Source organism: Ctenopharyngodon idella, chromosome 11 (assembly GCF_019924925.1).
Source record: "Ctenopharyngodon idella isolate HZGC_01 chromosome 11, HZGC01, whole genome shotgun sequence".
Taxonomy (NCBI): Eukaryota; Metazoa; Chordata; class Actinopteri; order Cypriniformes; family Xenocyprididae; genus Ctenopharyngodon; species Ctenopharyngodon idella.
Genome location: NC_067230.1, coordinates 13,522,030 through 13,529,861, shown reverse-complemented (window position 1 = coordinate 13,529,861; position 7,832 = coordinate 13,522,030).

Below are 7,832 nucleotides of genomic sequence, written 5' to 3'. Positions count from 1 at the left end.
TGTGACAGCTCCCTAAAACTGAAAATCACACTGGGACCATTTCCTGTAGTTGTTGCCCTCTCTTGCCCTCTCACCTAATCCCGAACCGAGTTTCACCCTTCTCCACATTACTCCACCCAGAGCCCCGGCCCAGCCCAAACAGACGCCCATGAACCCACCCTACACAGAGGCAGACACACAAACACACAGATACTCACAGAACCACAAAGAAACAAACAGTGCTGGGGCAGACGGCCCGTGACCCCCAGACATGAACACACAGACTCAGTGTTTTCCACACACGGGTGGGTGTGTGTACAGTACTCCCCAATTTCACATATTTTCCCGTTCTCACAGGAAGGGACTGTGGGAACCACGCTGTCACTTCCTGTGTCCGTGGGCCTCAACCAATCACCATCAGATAAGGAGCAGCTCCTGGCCAATCACAGACACCCATGATAGGACGCCAATAGCGATAAGTGTTACGCAGCGTGGAGAGAAATGTCTTGATCTCAAATTCCCTTGTTTCCCACCAAAAATAGTTGTTTGGAGACAAGGTAGTTTTTGTTTCGGCATAATTAGAGTCTCTTTCATCTTGTCGTCTGTTCCTCTCGACCTGCGACCCCCAGGGTCGCAGCGCAGGATATCCCACTCTTCGGTGCCCCATAATGTGGCATTTAGAGAGGATGAAGAGGGGCATTCAGGCCTGAGCAGACAGGAGTGAGAGGAGGAGAGAGAGCCCTATCACTCCATCATTCCCTCGACAGGCTCGACACCCCCGGTTCAGGCCGCAGAGTCAGATCAAAGCCCTCAGAGCTCAAAGCGGCACAGTGACACGCTGCTCTCTCATGCAGTGGGACGTATTAACTGAGCACAGGCTGTCCCGCTCATGCCGTCGGCACGCTGGATTGAGCGGCGTATGCCCACGTGCAAACACGCACACTCACTCAATCAATCCACATTTTGGTGATGTAATGTCATATAAATGAATCATAAAACTTCATTTAAGGCCCGTTTACACTAAGAACTACAACTATATAAAGATTACTATTGTGCTAACTATATTAGCGTCCACACCAGTGCACCATAATGTTCTGTTTATTATAAGCATGTGCTGCAGTTTTATCATCTGGTGCTTTAAATGCTCCAGCTGTTTAAAGTCGGGTGGATCCTGATTGGTTGTCAATGTTTTTATCATTCAGCTGGAAAAATATCGCTCTGAATTTAATTCTAGCGTTATTGTTCCTCGGTGTCATTAATGTTATAGTTGTGTTGATGTATTTGCCTATTCTCATAGAATTAGAATGATTGTTAAAGCTTTATAGTTATCATCCTTGCGGCGAACTGGCCTTAAAGGCACAATATGTAAGATTTTTGGATTAAAATATCCAAAAACCACTAGAACAATGATATATATTATGTTGACTTGTGTACTTATATTACGTTAAATCCAGAGAAATAAGCAATTTTAACCAGCACACGAACCATGTACGTGCATCGCCTATCAATGACATCATATCCGCGTTACCCTCGGTTATTTTGTAGAAACCATGGAAACACCGAAGACGCTTTAATATATTATGTGTTTTATTAATCAGGTGAGCAACTGCTGGATACATTCATTGACAGAAAACTAATCATGTTATATAGCTCAACACAGTAAGTCTTATTGTTTAAATCTCATTTTCTTGATTTACAGCGAGTACCATGTTTTACCATGCCTAATATCGATCTAGCTTACTGCAGTGTGCAACAAGTGTCTCACAGCAGCTGCCGAGCGAACAGCACTCGGCCCTGCTCTGCTGCATACTACAGTAACGTTAATAATCTCATCCATGAACATGATTTCCACCTGAGACGTGAAGACAACACCTCCCATGATTCCGCAAAATCAAGGCGTCATCAAGCTATGTCTTTGTTTTGAATAAGCAACCTCTAGTGGCGAAAATTAAATATCGTGCCTTTAACAACACCTGTATTTAGCACAGTTCACTTGTGATTGGGCCGCCTTAAATAGATGTTAAAGCAATAGTTCACCCAAAAATTAAAATTCTGTCTTCATTTACTCACCCTTATATTGTTCCAAACTTGTAAGACTGAACTTTCTTCTATGGAACACAAAAAATTATATTTTTATGTCCATACAGTGAAAGTCAATGCGGTCCAAAATAACCAGAATGGAAACAAAGGTTGTGTAATTAATTTATCGTATTTTAATTTGCCTAATTATATTTATTATATCATATTTTGAACAGACTTCACTTGTTCTTTACATAAAACTATTTATGGCTTCATTCAATACAAAGCACAAAGACTACATTTATTGTACTTTTTTTTTTATCCTTTCTTCAGCTTGACTGCAGTGGTGTAACTAGCGGTAATGTGGGTGGGGAAGTCACTCTGAGAACTTATGGATCTCTCACAATTTCTTTACACACTTAAACATACCTCTTAAAAGACTGAGATAAATTATGAAAAAGCCGAGCAAGATGGCGCCAACGCATGTGTTGGCTGGCAGTTGCTCCTTTAATTAGCATTATTATTATCCTATGTTGTGTTTCGTGTCTTTTTTATTCACAGTGGCTCTCATTTTGGTAGGATATGGAAACCATCTTATACCTGATTGGCTACAGGTGGCGTTTCTCATACATTCTCATTATGATTGATTATGACAGATCATTCATTACAACAGATACCAACAGCCTGTGCTGGTTCATTGTACGATCCTTTGACAAGGCCGAGACAAAATGGCTCCCAAGTGTGACGTTATAATAATGACCACAGTGGCCTGCATAAGCTATTCTAGAGAGAGAGAGAGAGAGAGGTGACAGAGGAACCAAGTGCAACAAAAACACTTAAAAATCACAGGAAGAAGAAGAAAAAAAAAAAAAAAAAAGAGTTCAATATCTGAGACAGGAGAGCTTTGGTGTGCAGGTTCAGAGGCTTGCTGAGTCGCACTCTGTGATCAATAGATGGATTAATTGCTGTTGGAGCGGGTGGTGGGGTGGCCCTCAGGCAGGGGGTGGGCTCAGGGCGAGAATGAGGTAGAGGGGTGCTGACAAGCAGGGGAAAGCGGGGGATTTAAGGAGCACAGGCAGCCCCCACCCAGGGTCACCTGGCAATGTGCAGGCCAGCCTTCAGATTAGGATCTGAAAGAGGGAGATAACGAGTTTATTGCCCCCTGGATGGGGTACTGGAGCCAGAGAGGAGTGTGTGTGTGTGAAGAGAGTGGGTGTGTGTGTTTGTTTTAACCTGAGGAGACTGATGCAGGGCTTTTTTTAAAAATAAATAAATAAATAAATAAAGCAACGTAAAGCTGTAAAAGCACTGCATGGTTAGAATACCTGGCACTGGTATTGAGGAACACCATCCATCATATTAAAACCTGAAATACACACCCTACCTGTCCTGAACAACCTGAATAAATGACCTGCAGTCAGTCAGACACAAAACTGAAAAAGAATTAAAAAAATAAAGAAAATAAAGAAAATGCAATTAAATTTAAATATTAAATGTTTAATTAAAATGCAAATATTACACAATAAGAATAATGATAAATTGATGACTATTACATAAGTGTAATAATTAATTAATTACCTTATTTTTTATATAATTTTAAAAAGACAACAGATTTTTAGTGTGCGTCTTGCTGGCTCAACTGTGACTAGGGCAGCAAGTCTTTGTGGTGTATCGAGAGCTGTGTCGACATACCTCCACGTAGGACAAACCACGTCCAACAGGAGTGAGTAACTGTCTCGCAAGAGGAAGCTGTCTGAAAGGGATGTCCAGGTACTAACCCAGATTGTGTTCAAAAAACGTAAAACCACAGCTGCCCAACTCACTTCAGAATTAAATGCGCACTTCAAATCTCCTGTTTCCAACTGTTCGTCAGGTACTCAGTATTCATGGTCGGTCTGCTACAGCCAAACCTTTGGTCACTCGTGCCAATGCCAAATGTTGGTTTCATTGGTGCCAGCAGTGCAAATCTTGGGCTGTGGACAATGTGAAACATATATTGTTCTCTGATGAGTCCACCTTCACTGTCTTTCTCAACTGGTGTGGAGAAGCTCCAGAGAGGCTCAACACCCGACTGTTGCTGCCCAGAGTGAAGCACAGTGATGGTTAGGGCTGCAATATCATGATATTCCCTACTGTGCTTGATGGGAGCGTCTCTGCTAAGGACTACTGGAGGACCATGTGCAGCTAATGGTTCAAACATTGTACCCAATGCACCAACACACACATCAAGACTTGTGACAGAATGGTTTAATGAACATGAATGTGGAGTTGAACATCTCGCATGGCCTGCAAAGTCACCAGATCTGAATATTATTAAACAACTTTAGGTTGTTTTAGAGGAATGAGTCAGAAACATTTTCTCCAGCAGCATGACATAGTGACCTGGACACTGTTCTGGAAGAGGAATGGTTCAAAATCCCTCTGGTCACTGTGCAGGACACAGTGTTCCCAAGACACAGTGATGCTGTACTGGCCACAAAAGGAGGCCCTACACCATCAAACCAAAAATCATTTTTGATAGTTTTGATATATTTTTACTGGGTGCAGGACACTATAGTTTATTTATGTATGTGAGGATAGCAAAATAAACTGTGAAATATTATACCCAAAAATTCTTCATACAGTGGACTACCAGTAAAATTGATAAAAATGTGGAACCAAAAATTATTCAGACACTTTGACCTGATCATGTTTTGCTTAAGTGTTATCTGACAATATTAAGATTAATTTGACACAGTTTAAGTCTGAGATCTTGTCATATTTTATTACAGTTTATTCACTATAGTTTAAAAAAATGGTAATAATGAATGAAATGTTCAAGGTGTCTGAATACATTTTGGTTTTACTGTGTATATATATATATATATATATATATATATATATATAGTACACACAATATTTTTAAATAATTAAAATAGTATAGTTTGATAATTATTTCATATATATAAATTATCAAACTATACGTATCTGTACAATATCACTAACAAAAATTGCCATGCTACTGTTATGTTTTTGGGACATTTAAGCAACAAATTGGATGCTAAAGTCAAAATATTGGCTTTTAATTTATGACATTTAATTTAAAATCTAATTAATCTTTTATTTTAATTAATTTTAAATATTTAAAAATATTAGTTATTTATTAACATTTTTATATTAAATAATAATAATAATAATAATAATAATAATAATGGTGAAGCAGTTATAAATTAATTAATTTTAAATAAAAAATGTATTTCAAATAATAATAACTTTATAATGAACAAAATTATGGCAATATATCATAATGTATATGGCAATTATCATAATTTTGATGCAGTGAAAGGAAAAAGATGAGAAAACTAATTTGACATTTTGGCAATATAAATCAATCACAAAAACAGACACAATTTCCATGCAGACATGATCCATTAGCACACACAACTCAAAATAAGAGCGATGGGCAGGTGTGTCTAGAGCCGAAATGCTGCGCCATAAAGACGGACGAGCCAACAATGAGCAGCGTTGTTAAAACCGCCACACTTTCCTCCAGAGCAAACAAACAGACAGCACTGAGCAAACTCATCAGCATTAAAAAGCCGACAGATATTGAGACAATGACTCGCGCTAACATTTACTCGCACATTCAGATGTAAAAACACACACACAGACGGATTCAGATGTGTGAACTCACACAAACTCTCAGAAGTGCAAACATAATCTCACAGCCGCACGTGTGCGTACGGCCGGAGCAGGCCTCTGGCAGAAGGCTCCACGGGGCAGCACGTGAGCGCCTCGCTCTCAGCTGTGTTTACGCAGTGGCAGAAAAGACGAGAAGAGTGAGGGATGACGAAAAGAAAGGGTGAAAGAGAAAAGAGCAGCAGCCCTCCAGAGGGAGGAGGAGGAGGAGGAGGAGGGAGGGGGGAAGGACGGGGCCCCTAACAATGACCCGGCACTGCAGGTGCAGTCCTGTGGACACAAGGCCGGGAGTGTGTCTCATTCTAGTCCCCTTTTAATGTGATAATAGAACTGATACTGTTGTCTTAGTTCTCTCTCTTCGTCTCACCCCACCCGCCTCGCTCTGGGGCGACCCCTCCTTCCCCAACTTAACTCATTTACATGAGGCCTTGCAGCAGTGTCTTAGAGAGTGTTGTGTGAAATGTAGCAGTTCAGCAAGATATGTGACATCTTACTATGCTGACCATATTTTCCACCCTGTTTAATTACTACAATTAAACTGTGGTAACTTGGTATTATGGTCAAATGACAAATAAAGAACTGGCAATACTTGAAAAATCCAGTTTACACTATTTCAACTAAAGTTACAATGAGTCTAAAAATGTCATGTGGTGTAACCATCAAGTAAAAGTGAGAGTACACATTTTAATCATTAGTCTGAAATAGATTTTTCATGGTAAAAAGTTAAGATCATGAATTCATTCATTTGTAATTGGTTGGTTCGGTATGTATCACGCATGATTTCACAGCCTAAACTAAACTTTTAATGGCATAAAAAGGTTGTAGTCGGCTGCCCCACGACTACACTTTGTTGCGCTTTTTTCTAAATATTCTTTTAAAGTAAATAATAATTTTCAAAAGACTCAAAAGCTGCTTCTTTATTATTATTATATTTATATTATTATTATTATTAAGAATTGATAATAAAATATCATGCCAAAGTGCTCAAATAGGTTTTCTTTTCAAGAATTTCATTCTTTTTCAAAGACGATATGACTTTATACTCCTCCAAAATAATAATAATTTTAATTCAGAAATTAAAAACATGATCATGATAGATGATAGAAGATACATGAAAGAATCTATTCAAGTCATTGTTTGCATGAATTGCATTAATGTATTTTTGAATAAATTAATAGATAATTAATAGATCCAGACAAAAAAGTGTCATGTCACTGAAAATGACAGAAAAGCTTCTTATACTGTTTGAAGGATATCCCATAATAATTTATTTTTGTTTACCAAGAATTAGTAACCATGGTTACTTTGGTGCATTTTTGTTATCTTCATTTGCACTTGTATGAGACCTTTGTAGCTAATTGAAACTTGCCTCTCTTTTTTTTAATGTAGACAAAAATCTTTCAGTAAATGTCAAAAAGTGTCAAGATGACATCATCTTAATGGAACTGTTTTGCAATTGTAATTTTAAACAGATTTATATTTGGTGAGAAAATAAATCAACAAATACATAAATAATACTTGCACTTTAAAGCCTTATATCTAATAATGTTGTAGAGTAAATCTGCATGCAAACATGAGACATTTATTCGTGATTTGTGTGGAAAGGTCATAAGTGAGAAAATGAATTTATGGTGTGTGTGTGTGTGTGTGTGTGTGTGTGTGTGTGTGTGTGTGTGTGTGTGTGTGTGTGTGTGTGTGTTTGTGAGGGGCTTAATCTTTGTTCACACACATTTAGGAAAGACCCCAAGAGAGCGGCCGCATTTCTCACAATGCAGCACCAATTCTCTTTATTGCTCAATTCCTGACCCTCTCAGAGATTTAACTGTGTGTGTGTGTGTAAGTGTATGTGTGTGTGTAAGTGTGTGAACTGGGGGGGGGGAGTTAGTAACCAATACAAGCAAAGATATCCCCATTTATCACTTACTAAAACTTGAAAATTCACTATAATTCACAGATCTGAAAATGATTAAATTTACAGAATTAGAAAACAATGTCAATACTCAAAATGATTTTTATCCTCTGAAGATTTTAGTACAGCAAACCCAGACTTAAAGAGATGACTTTCTTTCTGCTGTGGAACACAAAAGAAGGTATTTTTAATTAGACTCATATGGACAAAAAAAAAAAAAAAAAAAACCTCCTTTAAAATATCTTCT